The following is a 13833-nucleotide window of genomic DNA, read 5'->3' on the forward strand; positions in this document are numbered from 1 at the left end:
TGCTTATTTTGAATATTGGGATGCCATTCTGGTACAAATATAATCCGGTTGCTGATATTTACATCATCAATGTAATGAGCCAAGCAATAGTCATGATAGTTAGATGTAACTTAAGTTTACTATGGTTAGTAGTAGAGTTAGTTAACTACAGCTTAGTAGTAGAGTTAGTTTTATTTTTCATTTCTACATATACATGTACAATTGGATAAGAATTCAATTGAATCTTTGGAATATTCTCTCTATTTCCATTCTGTGCTCTGCACTTACTCAGTTCAATAGGTCATCTTTCATTCAGCTCAAACTTCATGGCAGAGCTTAATGGATCGCTGAATTTGACATGGTATCAGAGCCACACGACCATTAGTGTGGTCTTCTTCTTCTCAAATTCTTCTTTACAAGCTCATTCGTTGGACTCATCAATGGTGACAATCGATAATACCGAACCGGAGAAGCTAAGACATAATCATTCTTTGTTCCTGAATTCGAATGATAATTCAAGTGCAATTTTGATTTCCTTACAACTACGAGGACCGGAAAATTACTTCGTTTGGAGCTGGGCGATGAAAATTTCCATCCTAGGTCGATAAGCTAGGGTTCATCGATGACACATATAAAAGGGAGAATTACGGCACGAACCTCGTTGATCTCTAGGAGCGATGCAATGCGATCGTATTATCATGGTTAATGAATTATGTTTCATCAGATTTACTCAGTGGAATAGTCTATTCCTCGAATGCCAGTGCGGTTTAGAATGACTTGAAGGAGAGGATCGACTTTGTTCTAGAATATTTCAAATTCATAAAGAAATTACCACTGCAAGTCATGGTATCAGCTCGATCTCAGCTTATTTCTCAAAATTGAGGTTGTTTTTTGGCAGAGTTTGACAGTTTGGCCCCAATTCTGGGATGTGATTGTGCGAAATCTCGTGAATTTATTCAATTCATGGAGCGTCAAAAACTTTTACAATTTCTAATGGGGCTAAATGAGTCCTATGAACAAGCACATAGCCAAATCTTGATGATGGTTCATGTTCCATCTGTGAACAAAACCTACTATATGTTAATGGAGCGTGAGAGTCAAAGGACTATGTCCAACACCTTTACCACTGTTGATGGGGGCGAAATGGCGGCACTGATGACAACTAGATTTGGGAATCAGCAGAGGCCGAAGAAAAATTACAATCTTCAGTGTGATGTCTGCCACATGAAAAGCCACAATAAAGAAACTTGCTACAAGGTAGTAGGATATCCAAAAGATAACAAATTCAGGAAGAAGTAAAACTCCCAAGCAACAATTAACTTTGCGGCTGGAGATGTTCCAGCAACCACAACTGGTTCCACTCCTATGGCTCCCACATTTACTCCAGAACAATATCAACAAATTTTACAACTGTTTAAAGGCAAGTAAACTGAAATAGCAACTAATGCAACAAGAATGGATTCAGGTATTATAATGTCCCTAATGTCTAACTTGTATCAAGATGTTTGGATTGTAGATAGTGGTGCCTCTAATAATATGGTTTCAAAGCTAGAAGCATTAGATAGCCCAACCTCATTCCTAAAGGCTAATTCAGTTCATTTGCCAAATAGAGATGTGGCTGCAATTACACATAGTGGATCAACTAGTATATTCAAGGACCAGGAGATTAATGATGTTCTTCATGTTCTAAATTTTAAGTATAACCTATTGTCAATTTCAAAATTGACAAAATAGTTGCAGTGTTTGGTAGCTTTCTTTCCTGATATGTGTGTGTTTCAGGATCTCTACATTGGGAAGGTGTTGGGGATTAGTAGTGAAATGGATTGTACATACTCAAAGATTGCATACGCAGGAGGAAGCTTTCTACACCAACTGTACATACCACAATCATGCCTACTTCTATGTTAGTTAGTCGAGATTCAATAAAGCTAGGGACATGGCACCAGAGACTTAGCCACCTACCTATGGAGGCACTTAAGAGGATTGATAAATTCAAGAATCTCCACATTAGTAACAGAAACAGTGATTGTGTAATGTGTTTTGTTTGTCCATTAGCTAGGCAGACTCGATTGTCATTTTCAGTTGGTACTAGTAGAGCAAAGGCTCCATTTGATCTTTTGCATGTTGATGTATGGGGACCATTCAGAGTACCCACTTATGATAGCAAAAGTTGTGGATGATTTATCTAGAATCACTTGGCTCTTCTTGATGAATGCTAAAGATGAGACTTGTTGGTTAATGAAAAGATTGTTCTCTATGATGAGTACTCAGTTTGATTATTCTATTAAGATCTTGAGAACAGATAATGGCTCTGAATTTGTTAATTCAAATATGAAGTAGTTAGTTGAGACATTAGGAATTATACATCAAACCACATGTATTTATACTCCGCAGCAGAATGGCATAGTGGAAAGTAGACATAGATACATCCTTGAAACAGCTAGAGCTTTGAGATTTCAAGCTGCAACACCCCTAAGATTCTGGGGTGAATATGTTCTTACTGCAATACACATAATTAACAGATTGCCTTCTACAGCCTTGAAAGGAAAGTCTCTTTATGAAATGTTCTTTAATACTGAACCATCATTAGATCACCTTAGGGTCTTTGGGTATTTATATTATGATGTAAATATAAGGAAACAAGACAAGTTCTCTGCTAGGTCATTACCAACAGTGTTTATGGTTTATCTCCTTCATATATAAAGTGTCTCACTTCACAATCAGTCATTGTTTAGCCCAAACATTACTCTGAGGCAGCCAAAGATGCAAGATGGGTCATTGCTATACAACATGAAATTCAAGCTTTGGAAGACAACATGACTTGGGATATAGTTGATCTACCTAAATGTAAAACTCCTATATGATGCAAATGGGTATACAAAGTCAAATACAAAGCCAATATGGAGATGGAAAGGTTCAAGGCTAGGCTTGTAGCCAAAGGCATCAGCCAAAAGGAAGGTTTAGACTATAAGGAGACCTTTTCTCCTATAGCTAAAATGGTGACTGCTAGGTCAGTCATAGCTGCAGCTGCTTCAAAGCATTGGTACATCTATCAGATGGATGTGCACAATGCCTTCTTGCAGGGTGATCTCTTTGAAGAGGTATATATGCATCATCCTCAAGGTTTTGGAGCCATGGGGGAGTCTAGAGCCAAGGTGTGCAAATTGAGAAGACACTTTATGGCCTCAAGTAAGCATTAGGCAGTGGAACCTGGAGCTCAGATTCTTCTTAGGCATAGAATTTGCTAGAAGTAAGGTTGGTATTCTAATGAATCAGAGGAAATATGCCCTTGATTTAATCTCTGATTCAGGGCTAGGGGGAGCAAAACCAGTGTCGACACCACTAGAAGTCCATCAGAAGATCACATCAGTGGAATTTGACGAAGCTACAAAGACCAAGGATGATGAGGACACTATACTGGAAGATGTTGAACCTTACTAAAGGCTGATAGGAAGGTTGCTCTACCTTACTATGACCAGACCTGATATAGCCTATGTGGTTCAGGTTCTGAGCCAATTCATGCACAAACCTAAAAGGTCACACATGAATGCAGCCCTAAGAGTCATCGGATATGTGAAGAATGCTCCATGTTTGGGGTTATTGATGTTCTCTACACAAGCTCACACTTTGGTTGCTTACGGTGACTCCGACTGGGCAGCCTGCCCACAGTCCAGAAAATCAGTCACATGATACATTGTGAAGTACGGGAAATCACTTATTTCTTGGAAATCCAAGAAACAAAGCACAGTGTCAAGAAGTTCAGCAGAGGCAGAGTTTAGAAGCATGGTTTCAACAGTGGCTGGACTATCATGGCTCGCGGGACTGTTCAAGGAACTAGGAATCAATGTGACATTGCCCATAGACCTCTTTTGTGACAGCAAAGCAGCTATACAGATAGCTGCCAATCCAATATTTCACGAGAGGACCAAACACATTGACATCGATTGTCATTTTGTACGGGAGAAGTTGCAGCAGGGTCTCATTCAAACTCATCATGTTAGTACTAAAGATCAACTTGCAGACTTACTTACCAAAGGCCTTGGGAAGACACCACACTTTCATCTATTGAGCAAGCTAGAGTAGAGAATTTGTTTTTACCCTCCAGCTTGAGGGGGAGTAATAAGCCAAGCAATAGCCGTGACAGTTTGTTGGTTGTAACTTAAGTTTACTATGGTTAGTAGTAGAGTTGGTTAACTACAGCTTAGTAGTAGAGTTAGTTTTATTTTTTATTTTTACATATACATGTACAGCTGGTTAAGAATTCAACTGAATCGTCTGGAATATTCTCTCCAATTCCATTCTCTGCTCTGCTAACTTACTCAGTTCAATAGGTCATCTTTCATTCAGCTCAAACTCCATGGCAAAGTTTCATGGATAGCTAAATTTAACACAGTGATGGACTAAGTGAGCTCTCCAATAGTGCACTGAAACGGGGCCGGAGAGACGGATAAGAATTCAACTGAATATTCTGGAATATTCTCTCCATTTCCATTCTCTGCTCTGCCGACTTACTCAGTTCAATAGGTCATCTTTCATTCAGCTCAAACTCCATGACAGAGCTTCATGGATAGCTGAATTTGACACAGTGATGGACTAATTAATATATTCGAGATTTCCTATCGATATTTTTTTAATCTTTTCGGGCGGCTTTACATTATTAGATTCAAAAGGTAGAATATTTTTGCCAGAATGCAGCTCAATCATGTCTACGTCTTGCATAAGCAAAATTAAGGTTTCACAAATATCAAATCTCAAAACGAATGAAGTAACAATAATATTTTTTTCAGCACGTAATGTGAGAATGATAGCTTGAGAATAAAGTGTGAGGAAATAGGATAGCATAGTCACTTACAATTTGCAATTAGGAAAATCACTTTGTCCTTTTTAATGTTTTCCTTTTCAATTAATTTTGTTTTACAGATTTTTCCTATGTGGTATAAGGAAAGCTTTTGTTTGCAAATCTAAACTTAAAAAGGTACTTATTTGCAAAAGAAATTCTCTTTTTCTTTGGGGTAATATGCCTGACTAAGAGAGTAGGAACCAGTGTATAGATTCATTCTCACCAAAGTCAATTTATAAAGGTTATTCCAATCCAAAAAAGTCCAAATTAAACTGCTAGTGTCAACAATTGTCTTAATATTAGCGAGAAAATATCTGGTTGTCGATGATTTTAATATTAGGTTCACTTTTACGATATGTTTTATTTTCTCTTCATTTTCCAGAGTTAGGCTACTCTACCGTCACTAACAATAACATTTCTTGATATTTATGGAGAAGCCAATCTCTGGGTTAATTTCGATGCTCTCCCTAGGGACCCCTCAATGAAATATGTTATTGTTGGAGTTTCAAATATTGAGAGATAGTTGTCCAATATGATGGGTCATTTGGTTAGTAGACAAGGTTATCCCGGGATTATAATCCCGGGATTAATAATTCCAGAATTAGTTAGTGTTTATATTTCGTTTGGTACATTGGATAAAAAATAGGATATGCAATAAATAATTCAAAACATGTGTTTGTTTTTAAGCTGGATAAATTTTGTTTTCAATTTTAACCTTGGATGTTCTTGTGTGGCTTAGAAAATTGTTCACTACACACATGTAAACTATAGTGGAGATAGTTATACAAATTCCTCTTCTTCTAGTTGTTCTTGGCCATTTCTGTTTGAGATGGGAAATGGAATAAAGATTACAATCTCCGGTCAAAATGTAGTGACGAGTAGTGGTCTGGTATTATTATTCTTACATTATCGTAGAAACAGAGAATCCAAACAAATGCGAATGATAATTGTGCAAATTAGAACAACAACGAGAAGCCTCAACAGTGCACAGGAAATCAAGTCCTCAAAAATGCAGAATCTGATTAAGCCTTAGAAATGTCACTACCCAAACTCTCCCTCCATGAATCGTCGTGACCGCACCTAGTCTCTACGACTAGGTAAGCCTATCACTTGTGGAAAAAAAAATAAAAAACATGAAAATTAACAACTAACAGTAACAAATATTTTTAATAAGCAATTGAGATGCCGCTCGGCATATACAATAATCAACTCTCGAAATATACAAAACACTCCCAAGACCCGGAACACTGTAAGTCACAAGGTTCTACGAAGTTCTAACTGTTCTATACATCACTGTCTATAGAAATAAGAGAAAACTCAACATAGGGGGATAGAGGGGGACTCCGAGGATCTGCGGGCGCGGGCAGATGTACCTTGAAGTTCTCGAAAACAACAGCGACTGCAACTAAGGACGAGGCTGGTAAAAGGAACCTGGATCTGCACACGAAAAATATGTGCATTAAAGGGCGTGAGTACACTATAGCGGTACCCAATAAGTGCCAAGCCTAACCTTGGCCGAGTAGTGACGAGGTCAGGTCAAGGCCATACTGGTATATAATAAATAAGGAGGAGAGTATAACAATATAATAAGAGATTGAAATTTAAACAAAGAGAACATAGTAAAGTAGCACGCAGAACACAAGGATAAACAGTAGGGGATCTCTCGAGATACCGTCTCGTAGTCCCAAAAATAAAGGTGCAAGGAGATCTCCCGAAGTACCGCCTCGTAGTCTAAAAGTAAATATACAGGGAGAACTCCCGAGGAACCGCCTCGTAGTCTCAAAAGTAAATGTGCAGGGAGAACTCCCAAGGAACCACCTCGTAGTTTCAAAAGTAAATATGCAAGGGATCTCCCGGGATACCGTCCCGCAGTCCCAAAGTAAATACGCAGCTCAAACGAATAAATATAACAGTTACAACTCGAAACCTATAATTTAGACTAAGTACAAGTCAAGAAAGAAGTAGGATTCTTCTAAACATGCTGCAAAGAGTTCAAATAGGCAATTAGGACACGTAGACATGTTATTCTAGGCTAACAGGATAACTACACATGTTAGTATACTCAGCTAAGGTGAAAACAGGCTATTACTCGGTAAAAATCAAGTTTTTCCACAAATAGCTCGTGTACGCACTCGTCACCTTGCGTACACGGCGCTCACATATCATAACAACACCAAATCCTAAGGGGATTTCCCCCACGCAAGGTTAGGCAAGACACTTACCTCAAACCAAGCTCAATCAATCTGTGACAATACTCTTTCCACGAAAATCCGACTCTTATTGGCCCAAATCTAGCCAAAATCAATGACATACCATAAATACAACCTGACCAACCCACGCGATCGCGTTCTCGAATTCGCGAACAAGAAGAACAACTTTAGCTGGCCTCTCAGATTGCCTTACGCGATCGCGAGACCCCCCTCGCGAACGCAATGAAGAAAAACGGTCTGCAACACCAAAATATGTGCTATCTTCCTTAAGTCCAAAATGGCCCGTTGAGCATCCGAAACACACCCGAGACCCCCGAGACCTCAACCAAACATACCAACTAATTCCAAACACCATACGAACTTAGTCGAGCCTTTAATCCACCTCAAACAACGCTAAAATCATGAATCGTCCTCCGATTCAAACTTAAAGAACTTGAAACTTCCAAATTCGACAACCGATGATGAAACCTATCAAACCATGTCTGATTGACCCTAAATTTTACACACAAGTCATATTCTACCCTACGGGCCTATTCCAACTTTCGGAATCGGAATCCGACCCCGGTATCAAAATTTCACTACCGATCCGAATCTCTAAAACTTCGGCTTTCGCCATTTCAAGCCTAAATGAGATATAGACATTCAAAACACTATCCGGACACGCCCCTAAGTCCAAAATTACCTAACGGAGCTAACGAAACCGACGGAACTCCATTCCGGAGTCGTTTTCATACAGTTCCGACTACGGTCCAAATCCTAAGGCTTAAACCTCCATTTAGGGACTAAGTGTCCCAAAACTCTCCAAAACCAAAACGAAACCTCCCGACAAGTTACAATAGCAGAAATAGATATGGGTGAAGCAATTAATAGGGTATCGGGGCTATAACTCTCAAAATGACCGGTCGGGTCCTTACAAGAAAGATTGCAGTGAAAAGGAAAGAAGGATAATCCGCTCATTTCATAACTTTATCCTAGGATAACTAATCTTGGTATTAGTTATCCTACCTAGGATATGGGATAATTTAATCCTAATTTATGGTATAATTTTATACCGAGTTTAATTAATATCACAAACCAAACATAGGATAAATTTAATCCCAAATTCTATACCACCTTATCACATCTTATCCCATGAACCAAACGATCCATAAATGTTCATGCAATACAACCTTTCTCCTAATACGCCGGATGTACTTCTTGAACGTAGACAGTAGACACCTTCCAAAGGCCAATCTCAACCCACATGTACTTTATGTACATTACTTTTATTTAACGGAAAAGGATCATAAATGACTTTAACCTATTAGAAATAAATTAAAAATGCCCCGCATTCACCTTTTGGCCCAAAAATATCATTAATATTTTCTTTAGTATCAAAAGTGCCCTTGAGCTAACACTTGACTGTGAGGCCTTTTGCAAATCCACGTGGCACTCTTTGATTGATCAACATTAAGAAAAAAATAATTAGACCCAACCCACATATTCTAATAGGGTTCTTCAACTCTTTCTTTTCTCTTCCAGTTACTTAAAATTTTCTTTTCTTTTATCACAATTTCATTTTTTGCTGTGTAAAAAAAATTAATTCTTCTGGTGTAAGTATTAATTGACATGGTTGTATGCTTTCTTTACCTAAAAATTGGTTCCATTTTTTAAGTTGGTGTTACTGTTTTCAGTTAATGTTTGGTTCTTTCATGATGTTAAAATTGGTTCCATTTATTGGGCTAAAATTCTAGTATATTTTAACATTTCTAAAGTTGATATTTTAAAGTTAACTACCTTCATTTTAGCAACTAAAAAACTATAGTTTTTGGTATTAAAATACAGATCTTGACACTCACTTTAATGACAAAAGCTAAAGTTGCTTAATGTTGACCAATCAAATAGTGCCACGTGGGTTTGCAAAAAGCCTCATACTGTTAGTTCAAGGGGCATTTTTGATACTAAAAAAATATTAATGGTATTTTTGGGCCAAAATGTGGATGAAGAACATTTTTAAGCCATTTCTAATAGGTTAAGGACATTTATGACCCTTTTCTGTTTATTTAATACTTCTGAATTTTGTGATGTGTTTACTTTATGATCTACGATATTGTTCTTATCTAATACTCCAATAAGTTCTTGAATAAGTATTTTTACAAGATTTAAACTTTTAACTTCAAGATTTAAATAGTTTATTGTAAGTATTCTTATCTTCTATTGTAAGAAAATTTATTTACTAATATTTAAAGATTTAAATAGTTTATTTCAAAGTTATAAAATCTTTATAATGTTAAAAAGTAAGCAGTCTTTTTTAAATACAAATTTTGTATCTTTTTCAACAAAATGCAATATTGTCTAAACGAAAATATTATATGTATTCCACCACTAATACTTTTTGAAGAATCGATATTTTATAGGCCTAAAGCAAATATTTTACTAGCCTCCCCAGAACCACGCCTTCCGGCCATCTTGCAAATACAATTAATTTCAAACTTTTGGAAAATTGTGAAAGAATAGCATAATTCATAACATTCGTGCACATTTTTTTTTTCAATTGTGCTGTACTACTGTGTATCCTTTGACAGGCTTCCACGTACAAGTTATAATGGATTGAGGGACTACCATTCTTAAAATAGTAGTAATATAATTGTCTTGATATCATTAATGTATTTATTCAATCCCTGTGATAATTTGTGCACAAAGTGGGGTGGTGGTTAACCAGCTTTTTGCATATCCAAGTGAAATGATGCATATCCAAGATTTTTAAATCAGCGTATAATATTTTATTCTCTTTCGCGACAATAAATATTGAATTATAAATATATATTTGTCAAGGACGGATGTAACATTTGTACAACCAGTTTGATTTGAACTGTTATAGCCTAATAGGAGTACCATATATAGATAGTTGAATAAGGTTTAAAAAGAATTGTAACCCTAAGTCCGGAACCAAAATGTGGTTCTTTTGGATTCAAAGAACCATAATGTGTATAAAAAAATAGTTGGTGACCATTTTATAAATAACGCCCTTTTAAAGGGCGCTATACCTTAACGGTCGTTTGCCCAATTAAGTATATCGCCCTTTTAAAAGGTGCTATAGTTGAACCTGAAAAAAGCGGGAAGGAATAATGTCTTTTATTAAGACGGTATAGTATAGCGTCTTAATAAAAGGTGCTATACCCACATAAAAATCCGTCCTCTTCCCTTCCCCACTAAACCAGAAGCTCCCCCTCCCCTCCCCTCCCCCCAAAAAAAAAACAAAAACAAAAAAACAACGGTCCCCCCATTGTCAACGAAAAAAAGCTTGAGTGGAGCCCACCATTCCCACAAAAAGTATAGATTCTCAGTCTCACATCCTAGCTAAGGCGTTATCTCGTAGTGGGTTGCTCGTTTCAGCTCCAAATCATCAAATCTTTAATTTTTCAAAAACCTTAAATCGAGGTATTCCGACTTAGTTTTTGTTAAAACTCGTATAAAAAATGCATATTAGTTGTTTTTAATGTGCTCTATGTTATTTTGTGATTGTTTTGCGATTTAACTAATTTGTTATTTTTTATCCGAACTATAGTATTAGTGTGCTAAAAATATTTAGTAAAAATAGAGAAATTGTTTAAAATATATTAATTAGTTACTTTTTACTGTGGTATATGTATTTTCATGATTGTTTTTTTATTAAATTAATTTATTGTTGTTATCCGCTTTAGATAATTTATTTGCTAAAAGACTAGTAAAATAGATAAATTATTAGTTTAGTTCCCTGTAGTGGTATCTTGTGGCCTAATGTAGTGCTTGTATTTGTAATGTAGTGCCCTTTAGCATAGTAAAATGTAGTTCCCTTTAGCGTAGTATCCTTGTAGTTATTGAAATTAATCATTTAAGTATCTCTTATACCCAAAAATACGTCAAAAAAGCTGATAGTTCAAACACAAACTTTGTCCAATTCTAGTCAACGATCGTAAGAAAATAACATGAGAAAATAACAATATTTTCCGGACTAAGTATTGTTATATGAATATTTAATAATTAAATCTTGTATAGTTATGAAAATTAGTTATTTAATTTTATTATAGTAAAAAATAAGTGAGTCACAAACAAAAATATATAATATTAAACTAACATATAAAATAATAAAACTAACATATAAATTAATAAAACGAACATATACAATATTAAATTAACATATAAATAATAAACTAACATTTAAAATAACAGACCTATTGAGTGATAAACCGGGAAAATTTTCTCATTATGAACACAAGAATTCAGGATACCTTGGTGTTACTGAGCCTCAAATATCGAGCGCGGAACCCATATGTGAATATTTAATAATTAAATCTTGTATAATTATGAAAATTAATTATTTAATTTAATTATAGTAAAAAATAGGTGAGTAACAAGCAAACATATAAAATAATAAAACTAACATGTAAAATAATAAAACTAACATATTAAAGTAAAATAATGTAATTAATATTATTCAATTTACAGTATCCAACATGGAGGTTCCGCCTTTACATCCCAGACCTACCACGCTAGAACTATTGTTGCTATAGGGCGAGCATAGGTCGTCGTACATATGGGAGGGACAGTTACTGGCCCAAACGTTCCGTGCCAGGAGAGTAGACGATATGTGGGACTTTCTTAGGGCCTACCCTCTCCATCCCCGTATAGTCAGACGCTTCTAGGATACAGGGTTTTATATGATTGTGGAGATCGGCCGGCTGCAACTGGATTGGTCATTGATCACGACCCTGATAGAGCGGTGGCGACCGAAGACGCACACATTCTATTTGTCCATTAGCGAGGCCACTATCACGCTTCAGGACGTGGAGGTCCTGTATGGGCTGCCCATTGATGGACACCCTGTTGCTTTGCCGAATGCCATCAGAGAGTATATGGGTTTGCTGCTACTTATGTTTGGAGGGATTTTGTTCCCGAACACTTCGGGGAACCTAGTCAGCTTGATATTTCTTCATCATCTTGAGCGGCTAGATGATTTACATCATTACAGCTGGGGTGTTGCTGTTCTCGGTTACTTGTACATGTACATGTGCCGGTCAAGCATGGGCACCCAGCGAGACGTTGCTATAGGTGAAAACATAGTCGAATACTCTATTCATTATAATATACCTAGTAAAAATATACCTTAAATTTTACGTCCACTTTGTATATTAGGTTTAAGCCTCGGAGCGGTTCCTGCAGTTGCAGCCACCTCTACCACTTTTACCTCCGGGTGCACCACCTTTATTTCTCCCTTTAGCTAGGAGGTGGGTTGATAGGCGAGGATATGGACGGGAGTACGAGGCTCGACATAATCTCCCCTATTGTAGGGATTTGTTGGATTTGATGGAAGGCGCACATGTAAATGTATACCTAAGTTTACTTGGACTGGATTCATATGTGTTGCGTATACTCACATTTTCTGTTGTTACTTAATAGTTCATTTGGAGGCCATACAGCGACGAGCTAATAGCTAGTTTTTCCGATTATTGCTCGAGCAGACGAATTATGTGGAGCTCTTCTGTCCCGTTGATGTGCCTTGATATTGTCGAGCATCATGCCACAGAGCCAGTACTTCGCCAGTTTGGCCGCCCGCAGCTTGTACCGCCACCACCCGCTTGGCATATAACACATTATTAGTGGGATGATCGCTCTAGGGTGGACCAGACATATATGACATGGCTAAAGTCACAGTTCGATACTTGGGACCAGCGACATGACCTGATTGGCCCCCACTCCACTTGAGCGGCCGGATGGTAAGCATGAGTATATGGCCTGGTACTGCAGCTTTACCCGACTTTTCGTCGGGAATCCCGCTTATCGCGCTGGCGGTCGGTACATTCCATACGCCGGGAGGCACTAGGCATTAGTATGTTATTTGATATACTTACTTATAACTTTAACCTAGTATTCCGTAATTTATATTTTACATGTTGTGTAGGCTATTGGCCTACATTTGTTCCACCAGTTGGGACTGCAGATGCAACAGTATACCAGCGAGGGAGCAGCCGTTTTGCACGAGTATGGCCGGTAGGTTACCGATTTGGCTTCCCAGACATTGAAGCGAGCCCGAGATGATGAGCGCTTAGGATACCAGGCTGATTATGTGGTACCAAAACAGTACCGTCGTGGGCTAGTAGTGGAGCCAGAATGTGGTCGACGTGGTAGGCGTGCCCCACGAGGTAGGGATGCCCCATGAGGTAGGGATGTCCGAGGAGGTAGGGGTGTCCCAGGAGGTAGGGGTATCCCACGAGGTCGTGGGGGTCGGCGAGGAGGTGGTCCCCAGCAAGGGGGCGTTGAGGCACCTGTTGAGGATGTTGGAGTTGATCAGCCGTGTGACCTCCATTAGCCAGACCATGCTCATAGTGATATGCCATCATTCAGCCTTCAGCTTACTCCAGGGACGTCGCAGGTGATCCCGTCAGCTCCATTGTTGATCGCGGGCATGACCATTATGCGAGAGGATTGGGATCAGTATTTTCCTGATCCTCCAGACCCATCGACCATTGCTGATGATCGTCCGACACGAGATGTGGATAGGGGGCGCAAAGTGAGTTATGGCTCATCATCAAGGGATGCTGAAAATCTTTCACAGGCGCAAGTTTGTTTGTATTACTATTATTTATATTTGTTTTTATCTCATTGATTAGCCATAAATATCTTTATATTTTTTAAGGCTTCATCCTCGCCCGTCACAGAGGCCACTTTGTGCGATACTGACCTAGCTGCGATGGATGATTATACTTAGGAGCCCGACGAGACCATGGTAAGACAATTTAAATTTTTGTGACTTAACACGTACATTACTAATATATAAATATATCA

Source organism: Nicotiana tomentosiformis, chromosome 6, assembly GCF_000390325.3.
Source record: "Nicotiana tomentosiformis chromosome 6, ASM39032v3, whole genome shotgun sequence".
Classification (NCBI taxonomy): Eukaryota; Viridiplantae; Streptophyta; class Magnoliopsida; order Solanales; family Solanaceae; genus Nicotiana; species Nicotiana tomentosiformis.